The sequence below is a fragment of the Lates calcarifer genome, linkage group LG10 (genome assembly GCF_001640805.2).
Source record: "Lates calcarifer isolate ASB-BC8 linkage group LG10, TLL_Latcal_v3, whole genome shotgun sequence".
Taxonomy (NCBI): Eukaryota; Metazoa; Chordata; class Actinopteri; family Centropomidae; genus Lates; species Lates calcarifer.
Window position 1 is genome coordinate 24114914 of NC_066842.1, and position 26891 is coordinate 24141804.

At 39.6% G+C, this 26891-nt stretch overlaps 1 protein-coding gene and 1 pseudogene across 9 annotated transcripts in view; one reads left to right on the forward strand and one right to left on the reverse strand.

Annotated features, from left to right (window-relative positions):
- Positions 1-11671, reverse strand: part of mical2b (microtubule associated monooxygenase, calponin and LIM domain containing 2b) — a 59844-nt gene extending 48173 nt beyond the window's left edge. For all 9 annotated transcript variants that reach the window (XM_018704144.2, XM_018704139.2, XM_018704134.2 and 6 more), the window contains exon 1: positions 11459-11671. The gene's annotated coding sequence lies outside the window, so the exon portion shown is untranslated. The remainder of the gene's footprint in view (positions 1-11458) is intronic.
- Positions 11672-15799: 4128 nt separating this feature from the next.
- Positions 15800-24249, forward strand: LOC108902298 (dual specificity tyrosine-phosphorylation-regulated kinase 4-like; annotated as a pseudogene).
- Positions 24250-26891: the final 2642 nt, after the last annotated feature.

Consider the following 26891-nt stretch of genomic DNA (forward strand, 5'->3'; position numbering starts at 1 on the left):
TGCTGTTTCTTCTCAAGAACACACAAATCTGCTGCATCAGTCCAAAAGACTGACAATGAATTGCTAAAAGACGTAGATGTAGAGCAATATCCACTAATAAACAAGTTTTCAATAACACAAAATTATATATCAAAATGATCAAATAATGAATGTTATTTGTATGACCTTTGCTTTAAACCTTATCCATATTCAGTGATACTGAATCTAACAGTTCAGCTTTCAAAGTCCAGCACCAGTCTCCATTATGAGCAATGTTCCCCCTAAGTTTTCATGTGACACTGGCCGTGGAGGTGGAGTCGCAGCCATTTTCAACTCCACTTTATTAATTAACCCTAAACCTAAACTCAATTATAATTCATTTGAAAGTCTTGTTCTTAGTCTGTCCCACCCAAGGTGGAAAACATTAAAGCCAGTTCTATTTGTTGTAGTGTACCGTCCTCCTGGTCCATACTCTGATTTCTTATCTGAATTTTCAGAGTTCCTGTCGAGTTTGGTTCTTAAAACAGATAAAGTTATTATTGTAGGCGACTTCAATATTCATGTGGATGTCAACAATGACAGCCTTAGCACTGCATTCTCCTCACTATTAGACTGTATTGGCTTCTCTCAGTGTGTAAATAAACCCACTCACTGTTTCAGTCACACTCTCGACCTTGTTTTAGCTTATGGTATTGACATTGAACATGTAACAGTCTTCCCACAGAATCCCGTTCTATCAGACCACTTCTTAATCACTTTCGACTTCATATTGCTGGATTATGTATTATCAGCAAAAACATCCTGACTAGAAATATTTCAGAAAATACAGTAGTTAAATTCAAGGAAATGATTCCCACTAACTTAGGTCCAGTGCCTCATCTTAATTTAGCAGAAGCTACTCCCTCCCAGCTTGATCATCTTGTAGACAGTGTTGCAGACTCATTACGTACAACTTTAGACTCCATCGCCCCCCTAAAAATGAAAACAATAAAGAGAAAGAGGCAAGCTCCATGGTTCAACTCCCAAACCCGTACACTGAAACAAACAGCACGTAGGCTTGAAAGAATGTGGCGTTCCACCAAACTGGAAGAATCTTACTTAGCCTGGCAGGATAGTGTCAAAAGATATAAAAAGGCCCTCTGTAATGCAAGAAGTGCCTATTACTCATCATTAATAGAGGATAATAAGAACAACCCCAGGTTTCTCTTCAGCACTGTAGCCAGGCTGACAGAGAGTCACAGCTCTATAGATCCACGCATCCCTATAACCCTCAGTAGCAATGATTTTATGAACTTTTTTAATGATAAAATCTCTACCATTAGAGGTAAAATTAATCACATCCTGCCTTCAATCAGTACAGATTTATGCCATAACACAGGATCCATAGAGTCAGCTGCAAAACCTAACCTTGACTCCTTTTCTACCATCGACCTAGCCCAGCTCACATCAATTATCTCAGCATCTAAACCTTCAACCTGTCTCTTAGACCCCATCCCAACTAGGCTGCTTAAGGAAGCTCTGCCCTTAATTTGCAGTCCTGTATTAGATATGTTAAATCTGTCCTTGTTAACAGGTTATGTTCCGCAGTCGTATAAAACAGCTGTAATCAAACCTCTTCTAAAAAAGCCCACTCTAGATCCAGATGTATTAACCAACTACAGACCTATATCTAACCTCCCCTTTCTTTCTAAGATCCTGGAGAAAGCAGTTGCAAAACAGTTGTGCGACTTTCTACAGGACAATAGTTTATTTGAGGATTTTCAGTCAGGATTTAGGTTGTATCACAGCACAGAGACAGCACTTGTAAAAGTTACAAACCTTCTGATAGCATCAGACAACGGACTTGTTTCTGTACTTGTCTTGTTAGATCTCAGTGCTGCTTTTGATACAATTGACCATCACATCCTTGTACAGAGACTGGAGCACTTTATTGGCATTAAAGGAACGGCACTAAACTGGTTTAAGTCCTATCTATCTGATAGGCTTCAGTTTGTACATGTTAACAACTACTCCTCCATACACACAAAAGTTAGACATGGTGTTCCACAAGGGTCAGTGCTTGGACCAATCCTCTTCACTCTGTATATGCTTCCCTTGGGCAACATTATCAGAAAACACTCCAATATGGATTCATATCCCATGTTAAATGTTACTAACTCAGTATCTCCCCTTTCCTGTAGTATTGTGCTCTTCCGTCTCTCTCTCCTCTTCTGTCTCTCTCTGCAGGTATTTCTGCCTCTGGAGCTGTAGAGTCTGATCTGTGATGACAAGTCTCCTGCTGCTCCTACAACTCCACTCAACACCTGCTGCTAGAATTAGAAATGACTTATACTGCTATTAGTTGTATTGCTATGTTAGCAGTTAATACTTTAATTATCATTACTATCATTACTACTGCTGTATTACTGGCCTCACCTTACATCTGATATGGAACCCGTGTTATGCTATGTTCTTCTCTCGCTTTTCCTTGCCACTGTCTCCTAGTGCTGCTCATGGTGGGATCTGCTGGGTCTCTCTCTGTAAACACCTATTTTAAAGAGTACGGTCTAGACCTGCCCTATATGAAAAGTGCCTTGAGATGACTTTTGTTGTGATATGGCGCTATATAAATAAAATTGAATTGAATTGAATTGAATGTGTCTGAGCATACACACAAACTCCCTGAGAATTCTTTGGACCACTGTGAGCAACATCAGACGTGCACACTGTCGCACACTGTAATTTTATGTGCTACATAGTTTTGCTGTGCGCGGAGAAAGCGGGAGCAGTGCACGGTTGCACAGGTGCGCAGCTTAGAGGGGAGACTGGTTATGAGCCCTAAAAATTTTACCGGTCAGTTTGGAGAAGACAGATAGAAGATGCAGAAGACACTGGGTGTGCATATGTAAGGCTGTACTGATATGGATGTGAAGTTGGGGGCTCTTCAACCAATTACTATACTCTGTATACTCTGTAAATGCTTTACACTCTTTTGTTGTGTAGATTCTTATCCATCAATGAATTACCATCAGGAAGGTGACTGATCAGTCACCACCAACAACCACACAGCCAGAGTCATAAAGAACTATCTCCAGCAGCAACATGAAAGAGTTGTGCTGGTTAGTTAAGGCAAAGGTTAGTCACACCAAATATTGGTTTGTTTTTGGTTTTTCAAAGTATCCTCACTTTTCTTTTACTGTTTAAAACCTTTGCACAATTTCCTCTGCCACTGCTTTCATCTTTTACTCCTTAAATAACAATTCAAGTGCTGCAGTGGCTACATGTACACTGACATCTGTGTTTTTATTTCAACTGATCTACCTCACTCAGTGCTTACATTAACACTGACACTACAACTTCACCCAGCACTTCCAATTTAACTGCCATTTCAACTTGTTTCAGTTGTTGCACTCGGAATGCCACTTCAACTACAACTTCAGCTGTTTCAGTGTTTAAACAGTTTCAAATGTATTAACAGAAAAAGTTCAACATACAGTGCACATACATTTTCTTTTTAAAAATGGCTTTTTTATTGTTACAATGAATACATTTGAAATAATTCAATATTTTGTGCCCCATGTTGCTAAAACTGCACCTTCTGCCATGACAGGGTGAGGATGGGGATAGTTCCTTTTTGCTTACTACCTGAGTAGAACTTTCTAAAAGAAACTTAAAGATTAAAGAACATACAAACAAAGTCACCAGCTGCTCACACTGAAATCAGCCATTCCAGAGGGAAACGTCTGCATGAATATCTATAAGCCACATCAGACTGGTCCACGACTGAAGCGACCCACCCATACTTAACCTACAGATAAGAGGGACTAAGAGGGAGCAAACCACTCATCAACTACATATTTGTTATTCCCTTGGTGGGAGAGCACCGCACAGTAGAGTGGGTAATTAAAGTCAATACAGAACAGAGACAAAAACACTCATGCAAACGTGTGTGACTGCAAGTAATCTTTGATTTAGATTAAATTAGGCAGAAACAGAGTTTAAGAGTTTTTCCATTCCTTAAAACTACCATGTGGAATTTTTGTGTGAACAAACAGAAGTTCTGTTTATATTTGGTGCTTCTTGTCAAAAAGCAATGTGGTTAAGACTAGTAACCATGCTGAATGTATTTCATTCCTAATAATGTGCAAAGCCAATTTTTTGAAAACATTTTACATCCTGCATTATCAGCATTTGCTGGTTGGCAGTCTTCTACTTCACTGCCTTTGTTGGTGCATTGCTACATTTCTTGGCACATTACCAACACCAACTGTCATCAACAGAATGGTGTGAAACCAGTGGTAAATTGTTTGCTATGATCCAAAAAGGTTGTTTTTAAAGTTTTTCATGTCATTGTGACTTTAAAATACATTGGCAAGCATGATGTCCATATTTTACACCAGTCCAGAAAAGACCAGGGGGAGGAGCAGTAAATTGAACACAAAACATGGCTCTCTCAGGTTTCACTGTGGTCTATAATGTACTGTATATAAACTGTCAGAGCCATTACCACAGAGGGCAGTGTCTTTAGTCTGAGTTCACATTAGACTAGACATGTAAGACATACAGTACAGTAACAATTTATATGACCCTCAAGTCAAATGACTATTACTTTAGTAATTCTTATTCCGTGTTTCATCTTTGGTTAATCCATCACTACGTTATATCACCTGTCTATACCATGACGTGTCAGAAGTTCTAGGCAAACTAGGTTCAGGCAACTAGAATCAGACAACAGAACTCATGGAACTATTGGCTACCAGAAATATGTTCTCTGCACGGGTTCTCTGCATAGCTGAGCTCAGATCTCCACTATGAAGACAATACTGAACATGAAGGCAACATTAAGTGAAGCCATAAGGGAACAACTGAGTTTTATGACAAAACTTCCCTGAAGGTGAAGTACAGTTATATCCTATTTCTAGTTTCACAGAATCCATATCTTAACTCCAGTTATCTTCATGTGTCAGTAGGACTGACAAAGCATTAAGAATCTGATCATCTCTTGGTCTCAACAGTGAGCTCATGCCTGCTGTTTGATAAGTCTGACCTCACCTTGGATGATGGTGGTACTGACTGTGGTACTGACTACAGAGCCACTCTAAAACCAACCAAGCCCACGCAACTGGAGTTTGTACATCACTGGAGTCACATCAATGCTGCCAACAGTTTGTTATCTGAATTTTGTAGTAAAAGCTGAGATGTAGATTTGCTTTGTGAGGCGTTGTGCTTTATAATACTCAATAAGGCAAACTGTATGAGAATGAAGATTTTTGGTACAGTGAAAACACTGAAAGCCCTGTATGGTCTCTTGTTGGTAAAAGGCAGTTCATTAGAAGAAGGAAGAAGGAAAGGGGAAGAAAGATTTGCATCTCTTTGTCATCTGGTTCATCAGATGTAAATACCACAAAATAGATGAACCCACTGTGTTGCCGAAATTCAAATGCATGGAAATCACTGTGGGTTCGGACACACAAGCAAAGCAATAGCAAGTCTAAAAAAATTCTGGTACTGTCAAACACTTACTCTTAAATTTAGTCCAGTGCTGAAACAACATCGCTAACATCACACTAACAACTGGTAGACAAGAACATGAAGACTATGCTTAAAAGAAGCATATAGCATTTTGGAATATATACTTATTCACTCTTCTGCCAAGAGCTGAATGAAAAGATTGATGCCACTCTCATGTCTGTGCATTACTGAACAACTCTGTAGCCAGATTAGCTATCTTAGCATAGCATATTGTATCTTGTTTGTTTAACCAGCACATTAACAGAAAAGTAAAGGAGTTGTGGTTCTAACTCTTATAATTACTGTAACTATTAACATGTTAACATATAACACTAACATGTCAACACACTGAGAAGTGTTGTTATGCAGATTTTGAACAGAACCAGGTCAGTTGTTTCACCTAGCATAAGTTGTTCTTTATGCTAATTTAACTAAGGCTTCTGGTTCTAGCTTCATATTTACCATTTAATTTAAGTTAACAGTAATAAGTACAATAAAACACATCTCATGGCCCTCACAAGCTAAGCATATGATATTCTGGGCATGACAACATTCCTTTATAATGGCCAGAGGCAGTAGAAAAAACTCACAAAGACAGACCTGTTCTTTTGTGAACAAGGAACACAAATACACTCCCATGACAGTCATCATAACACAAGAAGCTAGCAGGGAAGCAATATGCACCTCTTTAAAAAAAATGTTGACTTTGTGGAGACAGCTCTATCCATCAGGAATTCTACAGTTAAATAAAAACATCAAAAGTCAAAGATCAACCCCAAAACTGATTTCATTTCATTTCATGACCTTGTATCTCAAAATTATCACACACAAAACAAAACACAGCCTTGTTTTTTCCTTTGGTATAATTTTTGATATATACATTAGAAAATACTACCATAACTGTTCAAGAAAAAAATGCAATAAAACAAGTAAATACAGTATAACACAAACACAACAGTATATTTGTTGTCTACATTTAGTTTGTTCTTTTTTGATATAGAACTGAGTTGAGATTAAAACACAAAAAATTCCTAAAGTTGAAAAAAAAAAATGCTGCTGATGTATGGGTATGGACACAGTGAATGTAATACTGATTGTACATACCATTACGAGGTTTTAGCAGCAGTTTGCCTCTTACTTAACAGATATACAAGGAACAAGATAACAATGTCTGTCTTCAAGATCCAATGAAATCTCAGAGCTGGGGTTAAAGATTTCTTTAAAGGCTTTAGCCTACCATACTCAGTCTGTGTCTAGTAGTCGGTTTTACTAATAAGGGCATAGGGGTGATTCTCACCTTTGGTACAAAGGTTGCACCAAAGCATGGGGGAGTGTCCAAATGGCTAGTGAACACCAATAAAACCAATATGACTGTAAAAGGAAAGGTTTAGTGACAAAGCCTAACCTGGAATTGCTAACCCGGCCATGTCATTATTTGTTTGTGGTGATAGGAAACTAAAGAAAATGAACACTGAATGGTTAGCATACAGAGGTGCTAACAATGGTTGACAATACAGCTGCAACTATACATTTGACCTCCTGAGTAATTATTCCTCAGCATGAAATCTTGCACAGTTATTAAACTAATTACCTCCTGTGATGTATCCTCACACAAATATGACTTCTCTCACTGTGTCCATTTGTAATTTTTTATGTGAACAGCTTTGTAAAAATTTGTAGAAATGAACAGAGCAAAACATTAAGATCTGTGATGTGAAACCAACCGAGATTTTCCAACAACTGTATTTTTGCAGTATGGCCTGAATATCTAACTATTATAAGAGTCTATAATTCAACAATATGTTTTTTAACACTGCTATTTTGTGATTTTGGATTGACACTGAATGGAACATAAAACCAACAGCGCCCCCATAGCCAAATGGTTGGAGCGCGTACCACATGGGCTTAAGTGCCCTGAGCAGCTGGTCCCTAGATCGACTCCCAGTCTCTCCCTGTTTCCTCATCCCTGTCTCATCTCCACTGTCCTATTCAATAAAGGCGAAAAAGCCCAAAAAATATAACTATTAAAAAAAAAAAAAAAAAAACACACACACAAAATGTAACACAATGCCCACCAGCTGAAATAAGGAAAAATATATGCAAAAAGAATATTTGTAATACTAATATCTGTCACAACATGGTAAATGTATAGGCAAAATTACATGTTAGAAGTCAAAGTGATGCTCACTGCAATAATCTGTGTTCCACTGTTCAAAACTATTGATACACATAAAATAAAAGTTTAAGTAACTTGAGTTATATTTAACTTGAGTTATATAGTCAGTAAATTATACTCCCTCCCTCCTCCCCTCCCTTTGAGTGAGAATATGAGGCAGGCCTCACTCAGCACCTCTAACAACACAGGCTCTAGTAGCTTGGTTTGAACGCCATATGTTTGGTTGTACTGAAACAGGCTTTAATTGGTGCATGCGAGCCCTGAAATCAAACCCTGAATCCAGCCCCAAAATCTCTACAGTGCGTGGTGTTAATGCTGAGAGGATTAAGCCTACAAATTGCTAGCAGTTGTGACATTATATCCCACACAGCATGTCCACATTAAACAACAACTGGATGACTCAATTATCCATCAATTAGCCATCTTGAATTTAGCAGGCAACGTCTGGTCACCTTTCACATTCCCCTGTCTATGTTACCTGTATATCCAGCAGAACATTCCTAAATATATTCAATCGGTCTGAGTAGCTAATGGGTCAAAGTGACCCTGGATATGTCGCCTGGACAAGTCACCAGTCTATCACAAAGCTGACATGTAGAGACAACCATTCACACTAACATTCACATCTACAGTTAACAATTAATTTACAGTAAAAAAAAAAAAAAAAAAAACTCCATGCAATAAAGCCCTCACAGGTAGTTGTGCTATACCCTTGCAATGCAAAAGACTATCAAGACTCTATGTTGGTTTAGATTTAAGACCCCAAGTTATGGGTGGGATTTGGACCCCAAGTGTAGGTATTTTGCAGGTAAATAAGCACTATACCTTTGGTTTACTGGTGTATAGTATATTTGCCTGGCCAAACTGGCCACAAGACTCTCAATGTTTCTAGACTGCACCTCAAACGTGCCCAAAACCCTATAGCATTTGAACATAAAGTAAAATCCACTCCAAAACACTCCTACAACACAGTGAATGACAGGCAGGCAGAATGTAGACAGTTAATGCAAGAGGCAGAGATACCAACACAACCTGCTGTTCATGGCAACAATAATACTCATACTTAAGTGTTAAAAAATGATTTTAAATGTCTCCATGTCCAACTTGGAAAGCAGTAAGGAAAGCAATAAGCTATGGTTTTAAAGTGCTGACAGCTCTGGTCTAATTCAAAAGCTATGCTTTAAGTCTACACTCAAGGATGATCAAGTCAGAGACTTGTTCCAAAGCCACTGCAGTGTTGTCTTGGCTGTATACTTTGGGTCATTGTCATGCTGAAAGGTGAAATGTTGCCCCAGTCCCTGGTCGCATACACTCTGGAGCAGTTTTCTGCAAGCACCTCTCCGTATTCAGTTGTATTCATCCTTCCATGAATCCTGACCAGTCTTCCTGTCCCTACCCCCCACAGCATGATACTGCCACCACCATGCTTAATCATAGGGATGGTATTAGCCAGGTGATGAGCAGTGCCTGTTGAATGCCATACAGTGTTTGGAGTTCTGCCTGGTAGTTCAATTCTTGTTTCATCAGACCAGAGAATCATTTTCCTCATGCTCTCAAGAGTTCTTTCACTTTACATATGGTCATTTGATTCAATATAACATCAAAAATATTGCAGGTTTAAGCCTAAAGTCAGCATGGCACTGTATTTCACTTATCTTAACTATGGTATATATTGTAAATGTCATGATAAATGGCATTACACAGTGTAAGACCTGTACAATCCCAAATTATGTACTCAAGTGCAGACTTCAGTTTCATCCCAATTTCAATCATCCTGCTATGCAAATTTTGGTTCTCAAGCCAACCTTTAGAAAATCCTGTGACACACTGGAGATCGACTTGGCCTATCTCATCTGACAGCAGCTCATCTAGTTCAGCTAGTGACGGTGACACTCAGCCCCCTGGTGTATTTTTGTCTTGCTGCCTCTCCCTCTGGGCTGATACGTGCAGTGACAACCCCTTATAAGTCAACCACTCGTTCCAGGAAGTGACAGCTTGTGCAATGGTTTGTTTTTTGGCCCCACGGACATCATGGTACAGATAAGAAGGAAAACATGAAATACTCTGAGATTAACATCTTAATGGTTGGCTGGATAGCAGAAGCAAGAGATGATCTAAGTATAATTGGAAACAACAGCGAAAGAAATTCTGCAAACAATTCAGTTCAGTTATGATTTACAAACTCAAAGAAGTCTCTTTCAAGGCCACAAACATGAAAATCAACTTCAACTAAAGGACATAGTCGATGAACACACACAGAAAAATTAATACTTTACAAAATACCACTTTATTTTGTTCTGAATTCTGAATGGATATAATTGCCATTGTTGCCTCTCAATGATCTAAACCAACAAAGTGAGTTTTTAGCTGTTTTGTTGTGTTATTAAAAATCAAAAACCTAATCATGGAACACCTTTTGTAACCTCATTGAGTGCTAAGGGGCATTGACATCATACAAGTCAAATTCACCCTGGTACACCGTTTCACTGCATCTGCCATCAGTTTTCTGATATTTTGAGTGCCTGGATAATTCACATGCCACACACACAACAAGAACCAACCACAATCCGTGCTAATCATCACTTACCAAGGATGTGTCCTGGACCTCTAACCCATTAGCCCTTTATGCTGACCAAGTGGTTTCTGACCAACACTCACATTCAGTAACTGTAAGCTACTTGCAACAATTGCCCTTCCTAATGCTATTTACTTCTAGTCCATAATCCATGTATATGAACTGATCCATAAAAACACACACACTGAGTGCAAGAACAGTGGAACTGCAGTTCTCTGTCCCTCAGACCAGCAACAGCAAACAGCCTAATATTCTCCACCACTGGGGAGAGGTAGGGGTATGTTAAAAAGGGGAAGCACTCATTAAGTTTGGATGCAAGGGCAGTCCTGATTAAGACTAATCCATTATAATACTCAAGTGCAAATTGAGTGAAAGTTTATTCTGCTACTGAAACATTAGTCCACAGCTACTGGGGGTTCTAAGATGAGACAAGCCCTCTCTGCCTGACTGGATTTCAGGTCTCAGAGGACATGGAGCCACCTGCTACACACAGCAGTCGACTGGAAGATGAGAGAAGGCACAGTTGCATTACCATATAAAACTTCTGAGGGACATTAGCTTTGTATGATGCAGTGTTGTGATGCTTAAGTCAGTGCTGCCTTCAGCTAAACCGTGAGACTTTTGTACCACTCCACCTCCTCTCTGATGCCTACATGCCTTTACAGCTAGTTTGATGGAGATAGTTTACTTAAGCAATTATTGTCCATTGTGGGATAAAATCTTCATCAGCCCCTCTCCTTTTATTCTCTGCCAGGGGTAAAGAGTTGGTCAAATTCAATTTACCTTAGCTTTTGATTTGTGGAATAGAGTAGGAATATTTAAGTATTTATGGCTTAAGTTCATAGAGCTACACTTTGCAACTATTCATTAAAATGATGACAGCAGCAACAATAATAAGGATGACAGTGATAACAATTTGTGTTCATATTTGTTGCTTGTCTCATTCCCTCCATAGACTAAAAATGTTTTTGGAAAATAACCACTAAACCTTCTCGGGGCCTGCACACAGCACCTGTTGCTCCTCTACACCCTAAGAAACTCCGGCTGAGGACAAATTCAACAGCGGCAAAGTCCCACAACAGTTAGTTTCAAACACACACTACATAAAGACAAAAAAATCATTTCCCTGTCAGTGTGAGCTGAATGTCAGTCATGAAGCATTTCAAAATAACATTCCTGATAAGCGCTCAGTCGTGCACTCACGCTCAGAGAGGAAAGTGCGGCTGTGAGCTACTTACACCGGGGAGTCCATTAAAATAAACCGCCGATGAAATGAGAGTAGTCCCGCCAAAGTCCTCCGGGATTTATCACCATATGTCGGTAGTGGAAGTCACAAACTTTCCTCACAGGACGGTTAACACATAAACGTCAGCGCTGCGAGTCTCTTTGAGCGACCGGATCCTCACATGATAGCCGCAGTAATTCTGTCGACCCCAGCGTTGTAGCCTGGCGTCAAGTCCGACTACAAAGTTTCAACTTCCGGTTACAATTTTTCCAGAGCAAAACTCTCGTTAATGTAGAAGACGTCATTTATATTTTTATGTGTAGTCACAGTCTGTGGCCTGTGGCTTATTCTCGACTCTACCATAAATTCACTCATAGTAACTAGCTGGTGAATGTAACAGGAGTCTTCTGGTTGATGGACCTTCTTCCATCAACTTCTACATAGACAATGAATTTTACGCATAGCCACCGTAGGGTCTGCAGTTATTCAGTATTAACACACATGTACATTTTCAGCTTCTCAGAAAGAACATTGGAACTTATGTTTGACACCACAGGTGCATAAACACATACCACAGCCATCAAACCACATAATACCACAGCTTCTTGTATTGCTCCTACAGTGAAACTTATGCTAAGAAAGCTAATTGGCTAATCACCCAATTATCTTTCTCTCCTCCATTTCTTGTTAAGAATTTACAGTCAGTTTACAGGACATTATAGACCTGTGACCTGCAATCCACTTTAGATATTTATACAATATAACATGGTAGCTTTATTTCCTATTTGAAATTTTATGATTTCAGTTAACACAGTCTCTGTTTAATTATGGTGCATGCCTATGCTATCCTTAACAACAGCAATATCTATAACAATATCTATAACAATAATAATGGATAACATTCAATTTGATGGCAGCAATCACACCTGTACATTAGGCCAATTTAGGTTGAGCTAGTAGGGCCTAGTTTTATTCTGAAAGTACGTTTGCCCATTGTCCGGTACCGCTGAGTCTTATCTCTGACTTGATGAAACAGCTGGTGCAGAATTTGAAAAAGCTGCGCTTCCTTGCGATTCTAAACACATCCAATAGGAACCCGAGCGTTAAACTTGAGTTTGTGTGAATTTCGATTGTCACGTTCACGTTTGTCAGTCAGCATTTAGTCTTAGCCACAGAGAATACCAACAGCAAAGCAGACACAGAGCATGTCAATATCAGATCTCTTCCAGGACTGACAGTACTCAACCATGATTATGAATGTAATCAGGACTTTACACTGGATACATCAGGTGATGGTATGGATTTTTTTTTTCTTTAGTAATTAAGTAAGTCATGCAACATTTCCAAAAGCATCCTATGGACAGACCTCTACTTTTATTGTTGCAGATTGTATTGATCTGCATGTCTTCGGATTGGCAGTAATGAGGTGCTGTGCTGTTCAGCATTGTAAGGGTGTGCTGGCATGGAAAATGAAATGTGTGAAAGCAAGAAGCAGGAAAGCATGTGCCTGAACATCTAACTGACAGCATTCATGCACGTTCAAGTGCTCCGCTCCCCCACGAGACACACACACACACACACACACACACACACTTCTTACCACAGTAGACGCAGGGTGGTGGAGCCTTTTATTGCTTTGTGACAGCTGTCTTCTGAAGCCAGAGGGTTTGAAAGAAGAACCTGCCCTCCTGTCGTTCTCTCTGTATCTCACTTACACACAGAGAGAAGACAGAAAGAGACACTTCAAAATCCACAGCGTACCTGACAATGTATGTAGAGTTTGTGAGCAATGTATGAGTTTTGGCCCATTTACACAAAATGGATAATGTTCAGAAGTTCAAAATGGCAGTTGCATGTGACCATTGTGCTTTTGGAAAGACAATTTGAATTATTTTAGAAACAGGTAGCTAAAAACCTGGTCAAATGAAACCAGAAATAGCTGTGTGGGTTTTGTAACTGAGTGAATAAACCCTTTAACACGAGCCTTGATAAGTGGCTTACTACCAGTACTAACTGCAGCATATTTTATAAGTTGCACTGAAAATGTACTTTTTGGTACAAAGTGCACTACTGTATGTTTGAAGAGCAGATTAGGGGCCACTCAGATAATAAGAAACATCCAGGTACCACAGGTACACACACAAACACACATGTACACACACAAGCACACACAGAATGCTCTTTGCTCCCTTGTTTCCCTTTGATATTTTGTCTTGTTTTGCCCTCAAGTGGTATAGAACTGTTATGACATCCTGAAGAAGCACACCATCCACTTAATCCAAAGAAAAGACCGAGTCACAGTGAGGCCTGTGCTTTTCCTCTGACTGTACTGTGTGTACTGTAATATTCCAGCATAGGAATACTGTACACAATACAAAGGTTAATGAAGGCCCAACAGCTACTTCAGGCTGTGCTCCCAGTAACTGGATGAAAATCAATAATGTACTATTTTGGTGTCCTAATTTCTAGGCTAGATTAGCCATGCTTTATCCATATCAATCCATATCTATGAAACCGTGTTCCCATAAAATATAACAAATTACTTAATTAATTAATTAATAATTAATTAATTAATTAATTAATTTGCCAATCATCCTAATCTTAGAATAGGCCTCATGACTTAATCTCCACATTTTTCAGAGATGTTGATAATGTGTTTACAAGGTGTGAAAATCCCATTAAGTAACATTATATGTTCATTTGCATTCATTTCCAAAAGACCCAGATTTTTCAGTTAAAGTGCAAAGTCATGGCTTCAGATTGTAACAAAATAATTTGAATGTATTTGTATTTTGAATGGATTATATGCACAGTTTATGGAGGTTTTAAAGAGACAATGACCACTGAAATTTTAATTGAGAACTTAAGGCCCTTTCAAGTTCAGGAAAGGCTTTCGTGTTTTTTGGTTAGTTCAAGGCACGTTTAGCCCATAAAAACCCCTTAAATCGTATGAATAATCCATAAAAAATCATTACTTTAAATCCTTTTAAATATCGCAATGACACCATCATTATTGAGTAAATTAACAGAATTTTGAGGGGAAAAATGGGGTTCTCTGTCATAGTGACCATTTCTGCATCTTGCTGAAAAATGTAAACAGTGGACATGTTTTGTCCTCTGCTATGAAAAAGTAGTGTTTTTGATTCCAGCTATTTAAAAAAAAACGCTATTTGTCTTTGGAAACTGTAAGCAGGGTTTGTATGTCATGAAAATATTATTGGTGCGTCTTGAGTTAACTGTTGAAGTCAGTATTTCCCCAAACTCATCTACAGCCTCTGACTTGAACTTAGCTCACAGAATTTCTCTCTTTGACACATTCCATGAAGCTGTCAGTAGAACTTTTATAACACACCATGTCTTCTCTAGAATCTTCCTTAGACACACACTCCATGACAGAAAGTAAGGGGTGTTCCTATTCAACAGATAACTAAATACATGGTAAAGCAAAGCATTAACATGTTTCATGACATCCTTCAAGTTTCTAAGAAGGAGATGTGCACACGACCTGAAAAAGCACCACCTGTTCAGCTTTTACCAAGAAGAGAAGACATTCATAGACCAACATTACAACATAACAAGGTTGGTTTAATTCATGGCTTGATCTGATAATGTTTAAAATTATGATTTTACTACATGAACGATGAAATTATCTGATTAGTGTTTTCTTAAAGTTAGTGTATTAGTGTATTTCAAAAGTTGTGGGTTGAGACAAATCCAGGGATTGGTATATTGTTTTTTTCTTCTTTTCATCTGTTATATCAAACAGTTTTCATCATATCTTCTTGCTATAATTGCTTTCATTGTCAACTGTCCATGATAGGTCTGGTATTAGTTTTCCAGTCATTAAAGTCACTCAAAATGGCTTTTTGTTCGTATAGAAAACATGATCCACTTTCAGCTGTCCTGCTCAGAGACAGGAAGATGAATGAGCACAACTCTCTGCTGGAAGCCCACTGACTCAGATAACATGTTATTATCCAATAGCTATCACCCTCTGTCAAAATAAAGGGCTGCCTGTACACTTGTTGCATAGATTTTGCATATTGATTATCTTTATCCATGAGAATCAGTGGTAGAATATAACTGAGTGCATTTTGTTTTGCACTCTAGTGAAGTACAGTTTTGAGATACTTGTAATTAGATTCTCTATTTTATGCCACCTTATACTCCACTATTGTGGACTGAGTCAATATATAGGCTTTTTTCACAAAAAACATTTTGACATGTCACCATAGAAAATAACAAGAGCAAATGATAAAGATAAATGAATGGACAATTTCAGGTTAACTACTATTAATGTTTCCTGACATAGGTCACTTTTAACAATTGTGCTGCACTAAGGCATCAGTTACAGAGGAGGAGGAAAATGGAAAACAGAGATGTCTGTGTAAAGTTTATGTAATATAGCTTGTCAGTGAGGATTCAGATTTTTGGATGTTTTTGCTCCAAGCAGCATCTCTGTTCCCTCTTGTTTTGTGATAAGTGAAACCAGTATAAATGTAACCAATGCACTAAATGCAACTGTGCAAATACATCGAATGAAGGTACAGAGATTTTTTGATTGTTGTTATTTTTAAAATCCTGAGTTTAGAATCTTCTTTCATGATTTTCTTCTGAGAACATAAGAGAAAGGTATCTGAGAGATCTGTTTAACCTACATGCAGCTGTTCTGAGAGATTCCAAGGCATATATGACAGAGTATGAGCTCAGAGAAATCAAAGACTACAAACAGGTGTGGTTCCTGGGGAAGAGGGCCAGCAAGACCCGTTATTCAAAGGTCACCGAAACCAAGGATATCAAGTCCCTCAACTCTGGCTATGACACTGAGAAAGGATTCTACAAAGTAGTAAGAACTAATAAAGCTTTAATTTCATGGTAAAATAATTGTTCACAATTATCAGAAACTTCACCCTATCTTATCACTTCTGTATGCAGCAGATGTGTTTTTGAATAGATTTTTCCTTCTTATGGTATACTTTGATAACACAATAACTCTTTCATCCACAGATTATCAATGACCATTTGGCCTACCACTTTGAAATATTGGAGGTGATTGGGACTACTCTGGACAGGTCCTCAAATGCATGGACTGTAGTGTTCTGTTGCAGAGTGTAGCAACTCTGATTAAACACCAAGCTAAACCTTTGTCAATGAGTACAGGAGTCCGAGTAGCGTTGACCTTTTACTCTCAGCATTTTCATTTGACAAGCGGTGAAAACTGTAGTTGAAAAGAAATACAAAAATAACCCAAAATATGAATTTACGTCTTTGTATTGACTTGATGATCATGAAAACAAATACCTCTTTTAACATGTATAAATCAACCTTTATGAACTACAAATAAAATTTATTTTTTAACAATTACCGCTATTTATGCTTCTTAACATCTTTATCATGAAATATAAACACTTACGGCGTTGCCTGAACAATGTTTCCAAGTGGATGGCTGTGGATAAGCCTCAGAGCCTGAACAACATGTCACTCTCCCTCTCAGAGCAACAGTAAACAGGAATAGGTAATTCAGTAGGGACGTGAGGTCATCAGCAAGTTGACCTTCAAAATAAAATCCTCTCATTTAACATTTTTTCTTTTTAGCGTTCTTTATAACTTAAATACATATAAATGAATTATTTTAAAGCAAACAAAAGATAAATGACATAAATGCCTTTGAGGCATCAACACTCCCTGTCTGGCCTATGTGAGGCCACTATGAACTTGAAGAAATCCAAAACAACAGTCCTTAAATCAGTCCTTAGGCAGAAGAAGAACTACTTCTGCAACTGGCCTTAGGAAGGTTCTTGTATCACCTTGGTCGGTCAGTTTTTATCTCAACTTTTCTCACATGTCCATCCTTCCCAGGAAAAGTTGTCATAACTATGGCCATGGGCCAGTAGTTGCGAACAGTCTGTTTGTCCCTGAGGAGAACCAGATCCCCAACTTGAAGGTTTCTGCGTGGCACTGTCCATTTTTGTCTTTGTTGTAAAGATGGTAAGTATTCTCGGCTCCAACGGGTCCAAAACTGGTTTGCAAGAGCTTGAACCTGCCTCCATTGTTTTGTGTAGAGGTCCTTATCTGTGAAGTCTCCAGGAGGAGGTGGAACTCCTGATTTCTGTGTGAGGAGCATGGCCGGTGAAAGAATGAAAGGTTGGTGTGGGTCTGTAGCACACGGGTACGAGTGGACGTGCATTGATGATAGCTGTGATTTCTGCCATTAGCGTTGACAGCACCTCGTGGGTTAGGCAACTCTTTTGCTGTAAAAGCATTGAATCCAGGATTCTCCTGGCAACACCAATCATCCGTTCCCATGAGCCTCCCATGTGGGAAGCATGTGGAGGTCTGAAGTTCCAGCTACATCCTTGCTTGCTGAGGTACCTCTGTACAGTATTGTCCATCTCTAACTCCTTGCTAGCTCCAATGAAATTGGTGCCGCAATCAGACTGGAGTTGCCTTGCAGGGCCTCTGAGAGCGAAGAAACGCCTGAGAGCATTTATACAGCTGGATGCTGTCCATAGACTCAATTAGTTCAATGTTTTTTTGTCTTTGCTTGTCCTCCTCTGGTGCGTCTGGTTACAATGGACCAAGGCCCAAAGACATCAAGCCCGACATGTGTGAAGGGAGGACAGACCTTGAGACGTTCCGGAGGCAGGTCAGCCATATGTTGTTTTTCCAGTCTCCCACGCAGCTTTCGGCAGATTATGCATTTGTGGAGGACTGAATTGATTAGTCGCTTGCAACCCAAAATCCACAGTCCAGCTGCCCTTACTGCGCCTTCTGTGAAATGTTGGCCCTGATGTCTCACCTGCTCATGGTGATGACATACAAGCAGTAGGGAAATGTGACTATCCTTGGCTAGGATTACTGGGTTCTTTTCTTCACATGATAAGTTGAGAATGTTTTAGTCTGCCTCCAACATAGATGAGATTGCTCTGTAAGATTGGACTGAGATTATACAAAGGGCTGTTTATGGGCACCACTTTGTTTGCTTCGAGGGCTGACAGTTCCTTTGCAAAAGCTGACCTCTGTGCTGCTTTCAGAATGACATTTTTCGCTTGAGCCATTTCATCCACGGTACGAGGTGAGTGACATATGTTTCCAGGTTTCCCATTTCTTCAGCTTGTCTTCTGGGAGAGGCGTATCCCAGTCAGTCAGTTCCAAAGTAAGTTCCCTAAGAAGAGCTCTTCCCTGGATTGTGACAGGTGCCAACATACCCATAGGATCAAAAACACTGTTGACAGTAGAGAGAACTCCACGTCGGGTGAAAGGTTTGATAATAGTTGATGCAGAGAATGTGAATGTATCCTTTCTGATCTCCCACAGCAAGCCCAAGCTGCGCTGCATGGGTGCTGTTTCCCCACTCAAATCCAGATCCTTGATGACTGGAACACAATCTTCAGGCGGGAAAGCTCCAGTGACTGCTGGACTGTTCGATACGAACTTGTGCAAGCGGAGGTTTGATTCAGCAAGTGAAGCCTGAGTCTGTTGGAGAAGGTCGATTGTCCTCTGCTTCAGATTGGAGAGACACCAAGCCATCATCCACATAAAAGTGTCTGTTCTACAAACTTCACCGTATTAGCACCATACTTCTGGGCACCTTCAGCAATGGCTCTTCGCAGACCATAGATGGCCACAGCAGGAGATGGCGAGTTGCCAAAAACATGAACCCTCATGCGGTAGTCAACAACCGCCTTGCTGGGGTCATTATCCTTGTGCCACAAAAAACGAAGGAAGTTGCGGTGATTTGCCTGGACCAAAAAACAGTGAAACATTTGTTGGATGTCAGCAAGGATTGCTACTCTCTCCCTCCGGAAGCGTAGAAGGACACCCAAGAGAGAATTGTTGAGATCAGGACCTGTCAGAAGCACATCATTAAGGGAGACCCCGCAGTACTGAGCGCTGGAATCGAAAACTACCCTGATTTGGTTGGGCTTTTGTGGGTGGTATACCCCAAATGATGGAAGAAACCAACACTCTTCATCTTCCTTCAAGGGTGGCGCTGCTTCTGCATGACCATTGGCAATGATCTTCTCCATGGAATGCCACATATTGTTTCTGCATCTCAGGTTTCCTTTTGAATTGACATTGCAGGGATTCAAACCGCTTAACCGCATGCTCCCTATTATTTGGCAAACGTTGTCGTGGCTCTTTGAACGGCAATGGAGCAACCCAACTGCTGGTATCATCTCTGTGGACATTTGCGTCCATGATCTCCAGAAAGAGAATGTCTTCTATTGATGGGGCAGGTTTGTTATCATGTTCAGTTTGGTTAAACACTGTGTGTCCTAGCATCCTCTCTGGCATTTTGTTAGGCTTGCTGAAGCTTGGCTGTGTTTCTTTAACATGCATGAAACTTGCACAGGGCTGAAATATGGAATGGCGACCACTATCTAGCACATGGGTCTTGAATGTGTCAACCGTTGGCTTATGCACATTACCTAGGCACACCTCCCCTATCACCACCCAGCCTAGATCAAGACGTTGCGCAAAGGGAGCGTTATGTGGCCCGTTAACTTGCTGCCTGACCTTGTGTGCTCTAAGTACGTTCTCTCCCGAGTAGCAGGAATATTTCTGCTTCTGGGTCCAGATCGGGAATGTGTTTGGCTATGTGATGGAGATGAGGCTGATGCAAAACTGCACTTGGTGTTGGGATTTCAACTCGATTGTTTGGAATTTCAGGACACGCAAGGAGTGGTGGAAGAGATATAAGAGCTTTCCATTCAACGACTCTATCTGGAATCCTTCTGCCTTCCTGCCATATGTTTCAATGATGCTGGAGCATGTTCTGAGATGGTACAAGAATGGTTTGTTCTCCACACCAAACAGCTCAAAGAACTCTGGTCTGGCTAAAGAACGATTGCTCTGGTCGTCCAGGATTACATAAGCTTTAATGGCTTCATGCTTTGAATGTTTGGGGTAGACCTTTGCAAGGCAGATCTTAGAGCAAGAACGACCCCACTGACCGAGGCCACAAACCTCTGTACAGCTAGTTCTAACATCAGTTACATTAGAACCATCTTCTCCCTCCCCGCCGTTCTCTTGTGGCGGTGGAGGAGCCTTGGTGGGTTGAGCTTGTGGGCCAGGGTGCATGACTGCATCATGATAGGTGCTTTCACACTCTAAGCATTTCACAGAAGATTTGCAGTCTTTGGCAACGTGTGAAGTTGAAGAACAACACTTGAAGCATATTCCTTTCTGTTTTAGAAAGGCCTTCCTGTCATCGATGGACTTGTTTCTAAATGTCCTGCATTTTTTAAGTGGATGTGGTTTATTGTGCAAAGGGCAGTTCTTGTTAGGGTCGTTGTCGATTGTAGAGACATCTGTTTTGTGAACTAAGATAGACTTGTTGGTGTTAAAACTCTTCACAGGTAATCTCTCTGGTTTTATGGGGTTTATGCTGCTGCTTTGACGAATAAAGCTGGGGTCATTTCGCTTCTTTGCCTCACGACACACAAAGTTACAAAAGTAACCACTTCTCCTGGAGCCCATATGGAAGCTTGTCTACTATGGGTCCAATACCTCTGGAGGTGTCTAGATACGATAGCCCGGTGAGATATCCATCCTCTTTGGCGCCTTGTATCTCCATAAGCATAACAGTGACTGCTCAATTATCTCAGGGGCACCATAGCAGTCGCTCAGCCTCTCCCACACCAGCCAAACTGGCTTATCATCAAATTGGTACAGTCCTGACACAACAAGATCTCGTTGTGCCAAATACTGTGCCAGAGGGTCTGGGGGGTGTGACACGCTCGCTGGAAGCGTATGCTGGGGTGTTTGTGACTGAGCCCATTTATACGTGCGAGGGTTTGTCCGTTTGATGTCAGTCTTTGACTCAGCTCTGGTCATAAATCAACCTTTAACTACAAATGAACTATTTGTAGTGAACTACAAATAAAATATAGTTTTTAACAATTACCGCTATTTATGCTTCTTAACATCTTTATCATGAAATATAAACACTTACGGCGTTGCCTGAACAATGTTTCCAAGTGGATGGCTGTGGATAAGCCTCAGAGCCTGAACAACATGTCACTCTCCCTCTCAGAGCAACAGTAAACAGGATAGGTAATTCAGTAGGACGTGAGGTCATCAGCAAGTTGACCTTCAAAATAAAATCCTCTCATTTAACATTTTTTCTTTTTAGTGTTCTTTATAACTTAAATACATATAAATGAATTATTTTAAAGCAAACAAAAGATAAATGACATAAATGCCTTTGAGGCATCACATGGACCATAAGACCATGGAACAGGTGGCTGTGAATTCATGGTACCCTGTGGATTTGTCTTGTAAATGGACACAGTTATGTTTACTCCTTGTAAACATGTTTACTCCATGTTTACCTCATGTAAACATAACTGAGTCAGAACATAAGTTCTTATTGAAAGACATTACAGGTGCAATTTACTAGCTTTTTCTGAGTTCTCAAGTATATCTCATTTTCTTCATGTGGTTGAATGCTCAGTATAGGCTGGTTGATGGACTTTGAATTTAGATGATTATGTCACAAACAAAATATGTTGAATAGATTTTCTTTCTCGTGAAATATATTTAAAGCTTATTTTTTACTATTTTGTTTAAATTCATATTAACACCAGCTAGCACAGTCTTCTTTCTGTGCCTTTTTCGGTCAAATTGCTTAACTTCAGGGCGCATAGGGTGCCTGTAATAAAACTTTTCTACAGTTGCACATGCACTCACACATGATTGGTATTCTGTGGTCCAATGGTTTTTCAGTGTTCATCAGCTGGGAAAGGCTGAAGTGAAGATTTTAGAGGCTCTGCAGGAGCAAGACAAGAACAACACCGCCAACATCGTCCATATGAAGGAGAACTTCTACTTCTGTAATCATCTCTGCATCACTTTTGAACTCTCGGAGTAAGTTCAGAGCCCACATTTTGTTTACTTTATTAGTTCTTTGAGTGGGGAAACACTCACAATATTATAAAGATGAATTGTGGATAGCAGGTTGAGATTAAAAGTTAGAGCTAACCTCCCACATTAATTTTCAGAGAGGACCTATATAAAGCCTTAAAAGACACCAACCGATGTGGACTCAAAGAGAGGGAAGTGAGAAAATACACCATAGATGTGCTGAAGTGTTTACAGATGCTCAAAAAGAAGAGGATCATCCATGGCAATCTTAAACCAGTAGGAACCATTGCTTCAGAAAAATCTTGCGTCATAACTGTGTTTCTTCTGCCCAATGTCTGTTCTGAAATTTACTGATAACTTTAGTGACCTTCAATAAAAGACTGGTAGAAAGCACAAAGAAGACAAAAACACTTATTAACATTATACATTTAGTAGTTTACATTTACTGTAGTTTGAGGAAGTCACAGAATAAGGAAGTCAAATTATTCCAGTGGATTGGCTTAGTGGAGAAATCAGACAGTGTGGTCTACAGTATGTGTTTCAGATCAATCATTCTCTTTCTTAGTGGGCACTTTTACACAGAAATCACACTGTATTGGAGAGAGAAGGCCCCTCAGTGTACCATGTTTACACGTCCATGCTCAGCAGCCCACTCTCTCATAATCTGTCCATGACTACTGGTGAGGTAATAGTTACTTATAGTACCTGCATGTTATTTTTCAGGATAACATACTACTCTACAAAAAAGACAGTGAGAAGCGTACTGCAGTCAGTGACTTTGGAGAGAGTTACTTTGTAAAAGACAGAGGTGAGTGTATATTTTTATTATTGCAAAATGAGACATGTTTCTGGTAGTATATTTTTTTTTGCAAATGTTTTAAGAAACAAAATAGAGAATGTGAACACTCATCCATTTATGTTTTGTTGCATCTTCCTCCACAGATCAGCTCCTCATCCACACTGTACTACATGTCTCCAGAGATGCTGCTTGGCAAAAGGTGCAGCCCAGCCACTGACATGTGGAGCCTGTGCTGCATGTTAGCTGAGCTCCACCTTGGTCACTGTCTCTTTCATGGATGTGACAATGTAGACCAGTTCAGCTGTATAATGAGGGTATCATTCATCATTAAATAATGCTATCCTCACTCCATTTAAACTGTTGTTGTACATTTAAAAAAAAAAAAAAAAACACAATGCAACCCTCACAAATGTCCATCCAATCCCAGCTGACATTGGATGAGGTCGCCAGTCTATCACAGGCATATAGAAACAAACAACCCTTCACACTCACATTCACACCTACGGCCAATTTAGAGCCACCACTCAATCCAACCTGCATGACTTTAGACTGTGGGAGGAAGCCACACCCATACAGAAACACAGAGAACATGCAAACTCCACACAGAAAAGCCCTGGAGGAACTAACCACTGCACGGTGCTGCTCCCTTACAAATATCTGAATGTGCGCCTCCTACAGAGCTGCTGGTGGAAGCGCCCAAAAGAAACAAGTTCTCTGGTGAGCAAAAGAATTTAAGACTTTTACTCTTTCTTTGACGGCGTGAAATTTAGTTGTTAATTTCTCACGGTTATGCAGATTATAATGGCATCCCATTGGTAATGAAAGAACTCCACAGCACCACTCTGGCCAAACAGCTGAATTCTAAGAGTACCCATTTTGTGGATTTCATTGAGCGCTGCCTCGAGTAAAGAAACCCTCAGAAACGCTCATTGAATAATATTTTTATAATGATGATAATAATAATAATAATAATAATAAGAAGAAGAAGAAGAAGAAGAAGAATAGTATACTCTGTATTGTCTGATTTCATTTTTCTTTTTATCACAATTTAAAAATCTCATAGAATCTCTACATTAAGTACATGTATTTCATTATTTAGATATGATCCAACAAAGCACATAACACCAGAGGAGGCCTTGCAACATCCATGGATTCATAAAAAAATGTACAGCGCTGGAAAAACTAGATCAGGTAGATCAATACCTAAAGTATGTATTGACAGAAACTGAATCTGCTATTATTTTAATAATTGATTAAGTCATTTTTCAAGAAAAAAAAGTTGGAAATTGGACTGTTAATTAAACAACACAAGGGTTTTAAAGAGTGAGTGATTATAAAGAAGTTTGATTCATGTTGTTTTTTTATTGTTGTTTGTTTGTTTGTTACAGTGTATTTAATGCATCAAATATGATAAATAAATGTTTAACCTCAATTTGCTATTTGCAATTTGCTAATTTGCTACACTGGCTTCCTCCCAAAGTCCAAAGACATACATGTGAAGTTAAATGGTGATTCTAAATTGCCTGTACACAGCAAAACTGGCAGTGTTATCTTTTCAACTCTAATAGTGTTGAAATAACTCTGGGTGAGTGTAAAAAACTTAACACTCTTAAAACTATTCATTTAACACCGAAAAGAGTGGACACATGTAAACACTTTTCAAGTGTTAAATTTAAGACTCTCAGTGTTGATTTAACGCTGTGTAGGAAGGCTTCCAGTATTTAAACTCTTCATGGGATATGTTATTGATTACAGTTTTAGTTACAGTGTGGTCATGTGAAATCCCCTGACTTGACAAAGTGACAAGCATCTGTTGGAAGCTCTTTCAAACAGCTGTAGGGTACTGTGAACTACAAACGTTGTAGTGTGTTCACAAAATTTTGGCAAATGAAAGCTGCAATTCAAGACATTTTTACAAGAGCCGTGACAAACCTCATCAATCAGTTATAATGTAAACACTAGAAATGCAGACTGTGCAGATCCAGACCCTGAACTACAGAAACAGCAGCAACTTGGCAAAGTTGATAACAGCATCTGGGGACTACACGGGAACAAGAGAAAACTGAGATCTGAAGGCAAGGATACTCGGCTGATGGAGTGTGCAAGCTGTTTCAGTTATGATAATTCCTAATTGTTTTATCATCTATTTTAATATATTCACTCAAGACTGATACTTTGTGTATTATCTTGAAATTCAGCAAACTGAATCAGCTTGAAAGTATCAGGACAACAAGCAAGAAGTAAAGATGGCTGTGGTACAGACCTGGTAGAACATAACCAACAAAGATAACAGATGTGGATGAGGACTCAAATGCAGACTCAGTGATGAGGAAAATCCTTTCCTTTGTCCAAGTGAATTCCCAAATGTGCAAAATTTTGAGAGTCCTCTGCATGTATTTATTGAGAGACTGAGTCATGTTAAATTTTAAATGTTAAAATTTGGAGGTCAGTTTTTCTCACTGCCACTGTCTCTGTCAATCAGACAGGTAGCCAATTGTGAGGCCTGTTGGAGGGCCCGGAAATAGAAATGGTAGTTACCTGGATCTAACTCCAGTTCTATGAGTACATGCAAAGCCCCCCTTCTATGCCCAGCTGGCCCCATTATTCACATCCCTGGTTGCTGAGTTCCAAAGGAAGATGAGCATCAGGTACACTAGGGTTTTATAGTGGGTGTGTGATGGTGGCATCAGCCTTGCACCCTGTTCACACTGATTCAAAACACCAGGGAACACCAATGTTGCCAGGCTACAACTCGCTACTTACTGAATTGCTGGATGAGGATGGGCATCTTGAAGAGTGCTGAACTGATTAACACAAACATTAAGCCACATGATATGCTTCTGAATCACATTCAGCAGCTATTTAAGGTATTTCAAGGTCTGGCTATTCAGGTCTCTTTAAAAAGACCAGTCTCTTACCCACAGGTGTCAAGAGATTATTTTGGGAGCCCCAGTCACTGATCATTCTGGGCCTTTGTCTTAGATCATAATTTGGCAGCCACCTGTGTTTTTGTTGTAACAACATGATGAGAATCATGTCCACCAATCCACTGTGAAGACTAAGGACATCAAGGGTCAACTGCATATCCAGAGGTAAAGTCTAATAGAAAGAAAGACAGGCACATCTCTCTCAGTCAAGCGTCAAGCTAATTCACAGCTGATATTTAAATCAGTTTCCTCTGTTTCCTGTTGCAGGCCATTCTGTAGATCTGTAAGATCTGCTAACCCAGATGTAAATGTTTTTGACTGGTGGCAGTAGGAATTTCAGGAGGAGAGGAGAGGAGAGGATCTGGAGGGATGAAGACCCATTTGTAGACAGGGAGGTGTCAGAGATGACATGCTGTTCTAAACTTTAAAGCCTATGAGATCTCTTTGACTAGCTTTAGTGAGAGAGAGGACCCAAGTCCTGGATAAAACTTGGGAAAATAATGTTTTGGTATTAAGATGTATGTAGCCCACAACTAATCCCAATTGTAAAATTACCATAAGACATAATTTGCAATAGTTTGTGGTTATGATCAAAAAATAACATCAAAACTGACCATAGTTTAATAAATCAAGCTATGGCAGTTATTACAGAGTAAATGCACATGTATTTGATCAATGTCTTTGAAACAGAGCTTACTTTATGAGTGCAAACAGAGCTGTAGCATTCCATGAAATGAAAAGCCTTTAATGGGTTTGTTATCTTGAGGTAAATAATGTTTTTAACAACCAAACGTTGGTTACTTCTCTTTGGTTTGGTGAGAATTTCAGTGATATGGAATGAAGCCGTTTCC